Raw genomic sequence first — 15,849 nt, forward strand, 5'->3', positions numbered from 1 at the left:
GCAGGCTCCCTGCTGAGCAGAAAGCCCGATGCGGGGCTTGAACCCAGGACCTGGGATCATGACCTGAGCCAAAGGCAGCGGCTTAACCCACTGAGCCACCCAGGCGCCCCTCACCTGGGCTTTTAATAATCTCCAGGTTTCAGCTCTGATCATGATATTCCCCCCTCAAACCCTCACTCACCGTGGCTTTATAGTGGAGACATTCGATAAATAAGAGTTGAAATGAAAGAATGTTGATATATAATTAAATAGAAGTATATCCTCCATTGTCATGTGAATAATTCCATATTCCAAATAAATGAAAGAATATATCATTTGAAGGCATATTTTATCTATGCAGTTGCTTCCAAAAGATACTGTTGTCAACAGTTAAATGTGTGTATTTAAAGAGAAGTGGTTTTTTTTTTTAAGATTTATTTATTTATTTATTTAGAGAGAGAAGACACAACCAGGGGGAGGGGCAGAGAGAATCCCAAGTAGACTCTATGCTGAGTGCAGAGTTTGACATGGGTCTCGATCTCACATCCCCAAAATCATGACCTGAGCTGAAATCAAGTGTCGGACATTTAACCGATTGAGCCACCCAGGTGCCCCAGAGAAGTTATGTTTTCTTTTTTTAAGATTTTATTTATTTATCTGAAAGAGAGCAAGACAGATTGCAGAGGGAGAGGACAGGGAGAAGTGGATTTGCTGCTGAGCAGAGAGCCTGATGTGGGACTTCATCTCATGACCCTGGAATCATGACCTGAACAGAAGGCAGATGCTTAAATGCCTGAGTCACCCAGGTGCCCCCAAAAGTTATGTTTTTATTGCAAGTTTATATTTAATTCAACAAAGATTTACTAAATGTCTACTATGTGTCTGTGCTATTTGTTGCAGAAAAATGCAAAGAAATATACAACACAAATAAGATCATTAATACTTATTACACAGACTGAATTATGTATGTATATGAATGTGAATATATATATTATTCATTCATTCATTCATATATATGAATGTGATATGAGTATATCATAAACTTCCCTAATTTTAAATGAATATATATAGACATACATATATTCATTTCACAAAAGAGGTCCAGATGTCCAGATAAAAATGAGTCAAAAAGAGGGAAATAGCACACCTAGGTTGGGAGAGGATAAAATTAAATCCTATAAAGCAGCTGTTGTTTGAACTGAGTCTTCAGTGATGGAGAACCTTTGGTAGGCAGAGGGACACCTAGGTAACTCAGTCAGTTAAGCATCTGCCTTCAGCTCAGGTCCTGGGCTTGAGCCCTACACTGGGCTCCCTGCTTGGCAGGAAGTCTGCCTCTCCCTCTACCCCTCCCCCAGCTCGTGCTCTATCTATCTCTCAAGTAAATAAATAAAACCTTCAAAAAAAAAAAAAGAAAGAAATTTGGTAGGCAGAGATTGAGGGGAAAGGATAGTAGGAAGGGAGACGTTCCAGGCATGAGTACAGCTAGGGAGAAGGGAACAGAACTTGTTGAGGTAGATTGGTTCAGAATTGCATTAATCTTTGAGTTTAAAAAAAGAAAAAGAAAGAAAGAAAGAGAAAAAAGAAAATTTATCACAGTGGCTGAAGCACACGAGGGTTTATTTGTCTCATGTAATGAGAAGTCCAAAGGTAGGCGGTTGCTAGTGTTGGTTTAGCAGCTCAAGAATGTCAGGGCTGTTTGTAATTCTCTTGACCTTTCCCTCATGGTCCCAAGATGTCCGCTGGAACTTTAAGCATCACATTCAAATACCAGGCAGTGGGTAGAAAGGAGGATCAAAGGCAAAAAGGGCTTCCCAGAAACCCCACCCCGAGACTTCTGCTCGTGTGTCACTGTCCACCTCTATCTGCAAGAGACTAAAAGTAGAGATATTTTTAGCCAGGCTCATTATTATAGCAAAGAGGCAGGGAAGAACAGGTAGTGGGGAGGCAGTTAGCAGTTTCGGCAACAAAACAGAAATCAAGTTTGGCTTGAGCATAAAGAGTGGAGATACCATTTCTTAAATATGAGCCAACTGATTTGGAAAGGAGGAATGCATATTTCTTGTCCCTGGCATCTTCCTTTTCTGCCGTTTTCTACTTACTTGCCTGGAACGAAATCGATGACAAAGGTGCAGGGTGCTACAGGAGTACAGAGGAGGAATACCTTCAGTTGCTCAGGGAGGACTGTGCCAAGCTTGGTGGAGGGATGTGGTCGAAGGCTGGTGGGTGAGGGTTATCTTGGGCAAAAGCCTAGAGATAAGAAGAAGATGGAGAGCTCTGGGAAATGCAATTATTTCATGCTAGCTGGTGCAGAGTGCAATATGGACCTGGTGAGAAAGGAGGATGGAGAAATGGGTAGGAGCCAGATCATGAAAACTTGTAGGCCATGGTAAAGGGTTTGGGCTACGTCCCTAGATTTATTTTTTAAAAACCAACAAAAATATCTTCTTGATTACTTACTGAATCTCTGCTGTCTTTCCGGATAAATTTCATAAGGGCATCTTGTTTGTTAATCTTGTTCATTATTGTCTTCCTAGAGCCTAGCACTGTGCCTGAGCCCTGAGACTTACCCAATAAATCTACGTTCTTCCTGAAATGGAATGTGAAAACATTAGGCCAACTGTCTGATGAACTCTTTGTCACTGAAACTCTCCTTTTCAGTTGAGGTCCCGTAAACCACACCTATGTTGGTCCAGGAGCTTCAAGAAGCAGGCAAAATGATAGGATTAAAAGCCTAAGAAATCTGGGGTGCCTGGGTAGCTCAGTTGGTTGAGCGACTGACTCTTGATTTCGACTCAGGCTCAAGTACAGTGATCTCCAGGCTCAGTACAGAGTTTCTTGGGATTCTCTCTCTCCTTCTACTTTTAAATAAGCATAAGAAATTTATTAGGGGCAACTTCCATGATAGAAAATGGAAGGCAGGGGCACCTGGGTGGCTCAGTGGGTTAAAGCTTCTGCCTTAGGCTCAGGTCATGGTCCCAGGGTCCTGGGATCGAGCCCCACATCAGGCTCTCTGCTCCACAGGGAGCCTGCTTCCTCCCCTCTCTCTCTGCCTGCCTCTCTGCTTGCTTGCGATCTCTCTCTCTGTCAAGTAAATAAATAAATAATCTTTAAAAAAAAAAAAAAAGAAAATGGAAGGCAGGGGAGTCTGGGAGCGCTACCAGTATGTACTGCAATGCAAAGCAGGTCTGACCTTGAGTGAAGGGAGAGGGAAGGAAAGAAGGAAGGAAGGAAGGAAGGAAGGACGGAATAAAGGAAGGAAGGAAGGAAAGGAGGGAGGGAGGGAGGGAGATAGGTCAGAGGTAAGTGTCTTTGAGACATAGCGTCTCATCATGGTGTCTTTGAGACAAAGTCAACAGTCAAAGGAGCCCAGTGTCTCCCAGGAACAGACCTGTCTAATATCCCTGCTGTGCCCATTCCCTGCCCAGGCGCAGCCTGTAGGAAGTGTGGCCTCAGTGCAAAGGCAGTGAAGATCTCAGAACACAGCAGCAGCTTGGTCCCTCTCCCAGCAGCGAGATATCTGAGAAGAACATTCTTATGGCTGCCATGCCTGCCAGCCCCTCTACTGTGAGCAGGGCTCCCATCCTGCTTTGTGTCTTCCCCCATATTCTAGTTACTATCTAGAATATTGTTTTTACCTCCATCCCTGTCTTCAAGTGCTCCTTAATACCCTTCCTCCACAAACTCAGCCACAGATATCCTCTGGGACCGAGGTCTCCTTTGTTCTCCAGGTCCCTTTATGGATTAGGAATTTGAACCCTGAACCAGAGCCCTCATGGCCAGCTCCTCTAGTCACAAGGGGCAACCCTCACCATCCACCTGCTGGCCACCTGCCTTCACCATAGGATAATTTGAAGGATAAAATTTTATCTTATTAGCTAATCCCAACATCCTGGCTTGCTGGAACCCCAGTAGTCAGATACAGATGTTCTGCTGACCATCCATGCGGGTCTGGTGCCTTGTACTTATGTACATCCATTGTCCTTATGCTCTAGAAGAAACATCGCAATTTTGTAACTTAACATAAGAAATAAGTGGCAAGGCTGGGGTTTCAACCAGGACTGTTGATTTTAAAATGTAAGTTCTCAACCACTAACACTGCCTCTCCTTCGCAGAATGGGCCATCCTGTATTATGACCCTCTGTTTACATGTTCGTCTATCCCCTCCCTCAAGATGAGAGTTTTCTATGACTCCATAGGTCTCCACAAGACAGCATGGACCCCAACACCCAAGCTGCTCGCTGACCCGATAAAGAACTTGCATAGCCAAAGCTCTGGAAATGCGAGAAATAGGACGCTTTCTGCCCACTAAGGAAGAACAAGCCAAACAGGGGAAATTCTAAGAGATGTTTCATCTGGGTGAGTTGGGGGTTGCACAAGGGGCCCCAGCGTGGTCATACCGCCCGAAGGCAGCTCCCAGTGTCTCCAGACAGAAAAGGAAATGACAACAGCTTTTGACGAGAATAGAAGGACAAATAAAGATCTTATTGAAAAGCAGGTAAATTGGCTGGGCTCAGAAGCCTGCGATGACTCAGAGCTGGCAAGGGGCCTGTCTGGCAGCCCACCTCTCCCTCACAACCGAGCTCAATGGATTCCATGTTGCTGCCTCACCCTGGACCCCCTCGTGTGTAGCTCGGGCTGGGGGCGGAGCCTGCACATGAAGGGCCTCTTTGTTCCGCAACTTTCTCCTTTACGTAGGCCACGTGGCCTTGGGAAGCAGGGGTGACCCGACAGCAAAAGAAGGCTTTGGTTCTGTGCTTCTTTCAGGTTCATGGAAACCCAATGGAAATCAACGCAGCACCCTGCCCATCTGAAAGTGCCTTTCCCTCTGCGCATCGCGGCTTTCCCAACATAAATAAACCGTGTTGGGAAGGAATCTTTGAGATATTAATAAAGCTCAGAGAGAGAAACAAAAATATCACCTAGAACCTTCTGTGCCTACTCCTTATTCAGATAACGGATATGAAGTTAAAGACTTAGAAGTCAAGGACATAGTTTCTGTATTATTATTTTAATACAAGTTGTATGTACTTCATGTATGTGACATGATGTGTTGGTACACATAAATAGTGAAAGCATTACTAAGGTCAAGCTAATTAAGGGAACATGGTTTCCACATCTGATAACTCTGTGATCTGAGTAACAGCTTTGGGGGCACCTGGGTGGCTCGGTTTGTTAAGCATCTGCCTTCGGCTCAGGTCATGATCTCGGGGTTCTGGAATCGAGTCCTGCATCAGACTCCCTGCTCTGCAGAGAGTCTTTTTCTCCCTCTCCCTCTGCTTGCTACTCCCCCTGCTTGTGCTGTCCCTGTCAAATAAATAAATAAAATCTTGAAAAAAAAAAACACAGAATAACAGCTTTGTCACCTACTAGCTGTGGAACTCTGGGCAAGCCACTTCATCTCTCCAATTCCTCTGTCTCCTCATGTCTAAGATGGGGTCGGGGACACCTGAATGGTTCTGTTGGTTAAGCAGCTGTCTTCGGCTCAAGTCACGATCCTGGAGTCCCAGGATCAAGTCCTGCATTGGGCTCCCTGCTCAGCGGGGAGTCTGCTTCTCCCTCTGACCCTCCCCCATCTCATGCTCTCTCTCTCTCTCTCAAATAAATAAATAAAATCTTTAAAAATAAATAAATAAAATAAAATAAGATAAAATAAAATAGGGTTGGGCCAGATATTGAGATCTTACATGTTATGTGTCTCACAGTGTCCCAACACACAGTAAGCATCTGGTACATTTTTGTTAGAAGAATTAACGTACTATTACAGAGTATCCCAGTCCCACATGAAACATGAAGACTGTGCCCAGGATGGACTCCTAGCCGGCTGCAGGGACAAACCAGGCTTTCTCTCATCTGTATTCCGCATACCTCTGGGCAGTAGGGGCGGGAGGGAGAGGGGAAACAGGTAGAAATAAATGTCAAGTGCTGTGTGTTCTCAGAGAGGCTTTTAAAGGCTGAGTGCTTCCATGCAAGACATTCTTATTTCTTAGAACCAATTGCCTGATTCTTTGCCATTATTTCCCTCTGGGCTGCTACCAGAGCCTGTCTTTCCCAGACACGCTCCCCATCTGGAAAACAGCAGTAGACATCTCGTGTATTGCAAAATTCTTCTACTTCAGTGGCAAGAGCTTCTTAGGGTGTAAATTCTCTCAGGACCTGCAATTATAGGTTCAGAAAACTAGACAAAATAACTGACTATGAGAGGATCTACTATTTATTGATTGTTCACTATGTGCTAGGCTCCTGCTCAATTCTTGACGTATATTATTTCATCCAGTCTTCACGTTCGCATTGCCTTCCCGATGAGGACAGTTAGGATCAGAGAGGGGACTTCTCTAAGGACATCACATGGCTAGGAAGTGGAGCCAAGGTTTGCATTCATGGAGGCCTGACGTCAACCTCCTCGTGCTCTCATCTAAAAAGTCTTTGTTATTATTACAGTGTTGAGACATAAACAAAAGTAGATAAGGTAGCATTAATCCCATGTGTCTATCACCCAGCCTCAACAACTAACAAATCATGGACAGTCTTGTTTCATCCATACCCCATCCAGCTACCACCCAACACACACACACAGACACACACGCACACACACACACACAGAATTTCATATTTTCATTTGTAAATATTTCAGTATATGTCTTCAAAAGACTTAGACTCTCTTAAAACACATAACATCTATAATAATCATTTCTTAGTCTCATCAAATATCCAGTCCATGTTCATATTTCCCCAACTGTCTTGTATTTTTTTCCTTTTTTTTTTTTTCACAGCAGTTTCATGATTCAAACAAGGTCTAGCTCATATAATAGCATTTGGTTAATAGGTCTCTGAAGTCTCTTTTCATCTGTAGAGTTCTTTTCTCTCTTTTTTTTCTTGCCACTTGTAAAAAGAAATTGAAAGCCTGTGCTCTTAACCACATGATACGGCATCTTATTTCCATTTTAAAAATTATGCCTGGGGAGGGAATGCCCTCCTCCCCAACATATTTCTTGTATTAAATATGACTCTCTATTTTCCTGGGGAATAGGAGGTAATCACACATTAAAAGTGGATCTTAGGAACGTTTCAGTGTTCATTGGAAACACCGAACAATCAAAAAGCCGCTTTGTTTATTACATGACTTGGCTTGAGGGCAGAAAAAAACAACTCTTGAAAACTAACTTTTCTCCCACCTCCCACACCTGGTGTCTTTAAGTATCATAGGTAACCCTCGCCAGTCACTTTCAAAAGTCAGACTCTGACAGCTTAGGTAGGGAGTTAGGACACAAGCAAGAGAGGAAACGCCCGAGAAGTTCTAGCCCACAGTTGACCCTGAAGTGTAGTGACCTGAAGCCGACTATGGGGGAGGGGCAGGGAAACGGGAGGAACCGGACACCTCTTTGGGGGTGCTCTGCTCTCAGACACAGGGATCTACTTCAGCGTTTTGCTTTTGGCTCTGGATCAGAAATCTGAATGATATCAAAACTATTTCAGGGGGCGCCTGGGTGGCTCAGTTGGTTAAGTGTCTGACTCTTGATTTCGGCTCAGGTCATGATCCCAGGGTCCTGGGATGGAGGCGCATTATTGGGCTCTGAGCTCAGCGTAGAGTCTGCTTCTCTCTCTGTCTCTCACCCTGCTTGCACGCGCTATATCAAATAAATAGATAAATAATATTTCAGGAGTGGTATGCTGTATTGGGGAGGCTGACTTTCTCATCAGTGGCTTAGTGAGGGCACTCAAGGGGCATGCTGGCAGATAATGGAGAACCGCCTCTCTAACCCTAACCCATTGTGCACCCTAGTGAGCCAGCGTTCCTGCTGAGGGGGGGCCCGGTTCTCCTGTAGCCGATGTTTGTCTCCTCTGGTCACTTGGATGCATACGGATGGGAGCCTGCACGAGGGAGCTGGCTGGCACCAGGGCAGCCACACCCCAGCGGGACTCCCCCTTGCTGGGACCATCTGGACAACCACTGGAAGGGCTCAAGGCAGCCCTGTAACAACCAGTGCATAAGTATTTTGTCCTTGAATGACTACTCCTGCCTCCAGGCTGAACCATAAGACCCGTGGTAGGCAACGTCTCTACTTTTCTGAGAAAAGGTAGGCAGCGCCACATTCTGCGACATGTCTTAAGTCTTAGCTTAACCGCCACCCTGGGCAAGTTATTTAACTTCTTTCGGCCTTATTTTCACTACTGGTAAAGTGGGGAGAAAACTCTTACTCTGCTTGTTGGGTGAAACAGAAATGCGTAGGTGCAAGTAGTGTAGAACCAATCATGCCTTGGGCCTGCACGACAGTCTTAATATGTCATTCTTAATAATTTCTATTTTTTTTAAATTTTATTTAAATTTAATTAATTAACAGGGGCACCTGGGTGGCTCAGTGGATTAAGCCTCTGTCTTCGGCTCAGGTCATGATCTCAGGGTCCTGGGATTGAGCCCCGCATCGAGCTCTCTGCTCAGCGGGGAGCCTGCTTCCTCCTCTCTCTGCCTGCCTCTCTGCCTACTTGTGATCTCTCTCTCTCTCTCTGTCAAATAAATAAAAATAAAATCTTTTTAAAAATTCAATTAACTAACATATGGTGTATTATTAGTTTCAGAAGTAGAGTTCAGTGATTCATTGATTGCATATCACACCCGTGCCCATTCCATCAAGCACCCTCCTTAATGCTCATCACAAATTTACCCCATCCCCCACTTCCCTCCAGTAACCCTGTTTGTTTCCTAGAGTTAAGAGTCTCTTATGGTTTGTCTCCCTCTCTGATTTCATCTTATTTTTCTTTCCCTTCCCCTACAATCCTCTGTTTTGTTTCTTAGATTCCACATGTGCGTGAAATTGTTTTTCTCCAATTGACTTATTTCATTTATCATAATGCCCTCTAGTTCTAGCCATGTTGTTGCAAATGGCAAGATTTCATTTTTGATGGCTGCCTAGTATTCCTGGGTGTGTGTGTGTGTGTGTGTGTGTGTGTGTGTGTGTGTGTGTACACCACATCTTCTTTATCAATTCATCTGTCAATGGGCATCTGGGCTCTTTCCATAGTTTGGCTATTGTGGCCATTGCTGCTATAAACGTTGGGAGGCAGGTGCCCCTTCGGATCACTACGTTTGTATCTTTGTGGTAAATACCCAGTAGCACAATTGCTGGGTCATAGGGTAGCTCTCTTTTCAACTTTTTGAGGAACCTCCATACTGTTTTCCAGAGTGGCTGCACCAGCTTGCATTTCCACCAACAGTGTGAGAGGGTTCCCCTCTCTCCACATCCTCTCCAACCTTTGACATTTCCTGACTTGTTAAGATTTTTATTTTTATTATTAAGGCTCCAGTGTAACATGTTAATGAACACACAAAGCGAGTCAATGAGTTTTTAGCTTCCTTTCTCTGGGACAAAACATCATGGCAATGAAATCACCCCAGGAACATTTCTGAGCAAACCTGAGGTTCACAGGACAGCCGGCCCCAGCAGTAAATAAAAGCACGCCACAGGGAAAGGCATTTCCTTTGAAAAGCCTAACCTAGTCTCACAGTCTCTGCGCTCGCTCGATCGCTCGTGATTTCCCACTTCAGAGCGTTGAACTTGAGCAGTGTGGCTGAACTTTTCCATTCTGACTGGAGCTTCCTCGGGCCAGAAACGAAAGCAAGCCAGTTCTGAGTGAAAGATTCAAATAAACACACCACGGGACCGCTGCAAACGGCAAAGCAAATGAGACAGCTACCGAACTACAATTCACCAAAGCCCTCTCCCAGAACGCCCTAGAGGCCAAGAGCGAGGCAGCCTCTTCCTTTCTGGAACACAGTGCCTGGTGAACAACTGGCAGGAGGAAGCTCTGTGGGTCCCTTTGAACGCCTGCTTTTCCCTGCCCAGCCACAGATGAGGGAGGAGAGGAAGTCTTTAAAAAGCTAAAGCAATGTGGCTCTCATTTTGGACAAGGCTGTCACACCAAAGGGTAATTTTTCAAAGTGAACACCAAGACTTAAATTCTTCCTATAAACAAAACCCAGTCCCCAACCATTCTTGTTAAAGAACTGGAAGAAACATCAGAGATTTTTAGTGGGAGGAGGTTGCTGCTGTGGGACTGACTGACACATTAACAATGGCCCCCAATTCCCTTCCTTGTCTGAGTGATTTCCTCAGGTCCCCAGGGGAAAGGGAACTTGAGGTATCAAGAGAAGGCCCAGCTGTGGAAATGGAGTTAGTTGGGACTCCATAGACTCTAATTAGTTTTTTACCCCTACTTAACTAGAGTAAACAAAAAAATGTCAACTCCATAGGAGACACGGAGGGTCTCTGATCTTGAACGCTGTTCAAATGAAGGGATAAAGACATTGGCATGGTATCAGCTTGGTCAGATAGTGTCTTATGGTTTTTAAGGCTGGGAGGGGTGCCAGGGATGTTGTCCAACCCTCCCCCTTTCAAAGGGAAGGCAAGGGGCAATGACTTGCCTAGGTTGACACAGGGAGTGAATGGCTGAACTCCTGCTCAAGTGAACTACACCATCCTGGGGTAAGGTGAGCAATGGACTGTCAATGGCCACACACTGTCTTCTTCCTCCAGGCAGGCCCTCAAATTCCTCAGCATTCATGCACCCTCCTCCCACCACTATCTGATCTCCACTTCATGGCTCCCATTCCAACTCTGCTAGTCTTCCCGCCACTGTAACCACTGTCAGGTGTTCAAAGAAGGAAGGGGTCTTTTGCCCACTGGTGTTACAGATGTTCCATTACGTTCTCCAAAGCTGTGTGATTCTTTCAGTTTAGAGCTCCCTTGTGCATGGAACCTGGGAGAACTTTCCTGAGGCTGGGCCACAGAGGAAGGGTTGACAAACTATAACTTGTGTACCAAGTCTAGCCTGTTGTCTGTTTTTGTATGGCACGTGACCTAAAAATGTTTTCTTTTTTGTGGTTAAAAACACGTGACACAAAATTTACCATCCTAACCATTTTTAAGTGTACAGTTCAGTAGTAGTAAGTATATTTACGCTGTTGTGCTACGGATCTCCAGAACATTTTCATCTTGAAAAATTAAACTCTATACCCGTTAAACAACAACTCTCCATTTCCCCTTTCCCTCAGCTCCTGGTAACCACCATTCTACTTTCTATTTGGATGAATTTGACTACTTTACGTACCTGAGATGGACTCATACACTGTCTTTTTGTGACTCATTTGTTTTCAACCGCCATAACGCCTTCAAGGTTTACCCATGTTGTAGTGTGTGACAGAATTCTCTTCCTTTCAAAGGTTCAATAATATTCCATTAGGGGGGACTGTGGGCCACCAGGGTCAGTGAAGCTCTCAAGATGTCCTAAGAACTTGCTCTAAAAGTCACTGACTGGGTAGCTTTTGTGGCGATCATAAGGCCCCAAACCAGAAAGCCATTGCTAACTCCCCGAAATCCTAGAATGAACCCCTTACCTCCATGTTGGCTACTCTCCCTGAGAATCCACCTCCTACCAACTGGGCTTACTACAAAGCCAATGTGGTGAAGGCTGACTTGGTAGAGGACTTTGAGAAGAAGTTTAATGCCCTTAAATTTTCTGTGCCAGAGGATAAATATACTGTTCAGGTGGATGCCAAAGAAAAAGAAGATGTGAAAAGCTGTGCTGAGTTTTTGTCTCTCTCAAAGGCCAGGATTGAGGAATGTGAAATAGAGCTGGAGAAGGTGAAGAACATAATTCCATTTGATCAGATGACAATTGAGCACTTGAATGAAGACTTTCCAGAAACCAAACCAGATGAGAGAAGTATCTCTATCGGCCTCATAAGCCAATCAAAAATGTATAAACTTGAGTTGGGGAGAAAGCGCTGGCCCTCATATTATAAATGCTGGTCGTTAAAAATAATACGGTAATGGGGCACCTGGGTGGCTCAGTGGGTTAAGCCGCTGCCTTCGGCTCAGGTCATGATCCCAGGGTCCTGGGATCGAGCCCCGCATTGGGCTCTCTGCACAGCAGGGAGCCTGCTTCCCTTCCTCTCTCTCTCTCTGCCTGCCTCTCTGCCTACTTGTGATCTCTCTGTCAAATAAATAAATAAAATCTTAAAAAAAAATAATACGGTAAAAAATATTCCATTGTAGGCATACACCACGTGTTAATTATCCATTCATCCATCCATGGATGTTTGGGCTGCTCCCACGTCTTGGCTGTTATGAATAATGCTATGAATGTGGGTATACAGCTATCATATTTTGAAATTTTGGCGGAACCACGTACTGTTTTCCAGAGTGGTTGTACCATCTTATAGTCTCATCAATTGTGCACAAGGGTTCCGGTTTCTCCAAATCCTTGTCAACTTTTGTCATTTTCTAGTTTTTCTTTTTTGATAGTACCCATCCTGAGAAGTATGAGATGACATCTCACTGTGGCTTTGATTTGCATTTATCTAATGGTTAGTAAGGTTGTGCATCTTTTTATATGCTTAGTGGCCATTTGTACATCATCTTGGGAGAAATGTCTGCTCAAGGACTTTTACCAATTTTGAAATCAGGTTATTTTGTTTTTGTTGTCGTTTCCTCATTGGAGTTCTTTACCTATTCTGGATATTGGCCCGTTAACAGATATAGTGATTTAGAAATTTTTTTCCCATTTCATAGACTGCTTTTTCACTTTGTTGGTTGTGCCCTTTGATGTACAGAAATTGTTTAGTTTCATATAGTCCCATGTACCATATTTTCTTTTGTTGCCTATGCTTTTGGGGCCATATCCAAGAAATCATTGTCAACTCTAACACCATGAAGCTTTCCTCCTATGTTTCCTCTGAGTAAGATTTTTAATATTTTAAAATGATTTGGGGAAAAAAATCAAGGCAAGAAAAATATTTCCTGACATGTGAAAATCATATGGATTTAAATTACAATGCCCATAAATAAAGTTTTATTAGGACAGAGTCAAATACATTCATTTATACGTCGTCTGTGGTTGCTTTTGAGCGGTAACCGCAGAGCTGAGGACTTGCAACAGAGACCAAATGTGGCTTGCTCATCTCTTTGTACTACTGCTTAGTGTACTATAAATCACAGCAACATATTTATAACTCCACAGCATTTAAAGTGTCATGTGTAACTCCACACTGCACCTCTTTTTTTTTTTTTTAATTACCAGGGATACCCATTATGTCAAAACAAGAAAAGTGAAGTGGATTTTGATTGTACTTTTAAGGCACACCAGTGAGGGGATTACTTAGTTATCCAACTAGATGGCGTATTAGCTCGAGCTGCCATAACAAAAAACCAAAGGCTGCGTGGCCTAAACAACAGAAATTAATTTCACAGTTCTGAGGGCTGGAAAGTCCAAGATCAAGGCACAGGCAGGGCCAATCTCTGGTGTGAGTTCTCTTCTTGAGTTGTAGATGACCTTTCCTCTGTGTGTACATGTTGGGGAGAGAGGAACTCTCACTCTCCTTACAAGGCCATCTTAGAATCCTATAGAATTAGGACCTCACATTTATGACCTTATTTAACTTTCAGTGCCTCCTAAAAACAATCACATGAGGGTTTAGAACTACAACATATGAATTTGGGGGAAGCATGATAGAGTCCAGAGCAGATAGCAAAATACTGTGTCTATTATGCACTGACACGATAGCTGTGTTAAAAGAATACCACATATGTCAGCATTACCAGACTAAACACTCATCACAGTAATCCCAACCCACACGAAAGCAATGGTCAGAGAAATTGGAACATTTAAAATGGAATATCTCATCACAGCAGAATTTCTTCAGAAAACTAAACAATAAAAATGAGCCTGTCACCAAAGGAAGTTTCCAAGTGGCTCGTTTCTTAGCCAAGCAAAGAAAGCCATTTACTGATGGTGGGTTAATTAAACCATGTTTGATTGCAACAGTTAAAGAAAAGTGTCCAGAGAAAATAAATTTGTTTCAAGCTACTAGCCTTTTGGTGAGAACAGTTGTTCGAAGAGTTGAGGCTCGTGAAAGCAACATCAATGGTCAATTAAAAACAAGCGAATGATTGTGAGTGCTTTTCCTTGGGTCCCAATGAGTTGACAGATGTTACCAATGCTGCTTAATTGTTTATTTGAGGAGGGAGTGCTAAGTTTGAAGTGATTGAAGACCTAGCCCTTAGGAATGGTCTGTGTGGAACAGTTACGGGAAAGAGTGTTTTCAACGTTGAGAAAACACTCATTCAGTACCACTTGAAGTAGAAATATGGGAAGATGTGTTACAACTGATGGTGAAAATCTGTGTGGAACAGAAAAAGGACTAGGGGAACAAATTTACAAAACATGTGAAGATGTAAGCTGTCTACAGTCTATGGTTTATTCATCGCATTATTCATCAGTAGGTACTTTGCTGAAAATAATTGAGTCCATCGTGTGTTATTGAACCACTAGTATGCTCTCCTGGACTTAGCCACTGACGGCTCTGTGAGTTGTAGTTCAAGAATAGAAACTGAGGGGTACGTGGGTGGCTCAGTCGGTTAAGCATTTGCCTTCAGCTCAGGTCATGATCCGGGGGTCCTGGGATCGAGGCCCACTTCGGGCTCCCTGCTCAGTGGGGAGCCTGCTTCTCTGCCTGCCACTCACCCTGCTCGTGTTCTCTCTCTCTCTCTCTCTCTCTCTGACGAATAAATAAATAAAATCTTTAAAAAAAAAAAAGAATAGAAATCGAATATCCTGATTTGCCGGATGCAGCTAAAGTTTGTTGGCTTAGCAGTGCTAAAGTTTTATAGAGATTTTTTTGGAGCTCCCAAAAATCCAGGACTGGATTTTGTTCTGAACGAGGAGATCTGCCCTTAATCGCTATTATTGAACATTAAATGTGTGGAAATTTGTTCTCTTTTGTTATATAAACACCTACGCAATATCCTCAATTTGACCTCTTGGTACCCAAAGTGTTCAACATTTACTAGCTGCCCATTTATGGAAAAAGCTCGCAGACCCTTCCGTAGGCATCTGAGTGATAGCCACCTGGGTTTTACTGGGAAAGAGTCCGATCGAAACCAATGTCTGTGACAAGGCTCCTTAACCCTATTCTCCTTTGGGGTTCCCAGGTCATTCTTAGCGCTACTCACTACATTCCCTCAGGTGGGAGCAACGAATGCCCCATTCCTTTCTTTGTGGGTCTTACTGTCTGTGGCCCAGGAACCTACTGTCCGCCAAAAAGTCCTCTTCGGTTTTACTCCTAAGAGGCCCGACAGATACTAATTTGACTAGGGTTCCTGGTTATCAACACCGATCCAGATTTTCTGAGGCTAGGTCTGTGGTTCAGGGGTCCTCACTAGGGAAACCGAGACCTTGTTACTATACTACCTTCTGCCACCGTCACCTTTTCGTTCCTATATCACGTTTCATGATATAAAGAATCCCCACACAAAATATCACCCACCCAGGGATGAACTGGGAATAGACAAGGGCCTAGAGAGCTATTAGACTGTAGCCTCCAGTTATCTCTGCCTTTGTTTATGAGAGCAGTAATTTAGAAATTGCAGATGTGCTGAGTTACTAAATACTCTTTGGGGGAGTATAAACTTACTAATTCAGCAGTATCTAATTCAGTAACTATGCTACTCTAAGACCACTTTGGTGAAAGTGAGTTTCAGCGGATGTAGAAAGGGCAAATAATTTGCTTTTATAAGCATAAGACGCTTGTCGTGACGGAACCATCGGGTATGTATGTACAAATTGCTTTACGTCCTTCCTGCTTATGGAAGAGCTACATGTCCTTATTCTAGTATCTGTATTCATGGTGAAAAGATAGGAAGCTAGGCTACAAGATGGATATTAAAACAAAGATGAATCTGTGACCAGGAGATGGAAGGCCAAGAATTAGTCTCCAGGGCACATATTATTGTTGTTGAAGAAAACCAAAACAAAAAACTTCCCAAACAAAAATCCACAGATATCTTTTTCTTCTTTTTGCAAAACATAGCCTCACTG

The 15,849-nt window shown here is 43.6% G+C and overlaps 1 pseudogene; it reads left to right on the forward strand.

The window, feature by feature from the left end:
* Positions 1 to 11,737, forward strand: part of LOC111160962 — an 85,474-nt pseudogene extending 73,737 nt beyond the window's left edge.
* The last annotated feature ends 4,112 nt before the right edge of the window (positions 11,738 to 15,849 follow it).

Source organism: Enhydra lutris, unplaced genomic scaffold (assembly GCF_002288905.1).
Source record: "Enhydra lutris kenyoni isolate GAN:26980312 unplaced genomic scaffold, ASM228890v2 scaffoldscaffold80, whole genome shotgun sequence".
NCBI classification, from domain to species: Eukaryota; Metazoa; Chordata; class Mammalia; order Carnivora; family Mustelidae; genus Enhydra; species Enhydra lutris.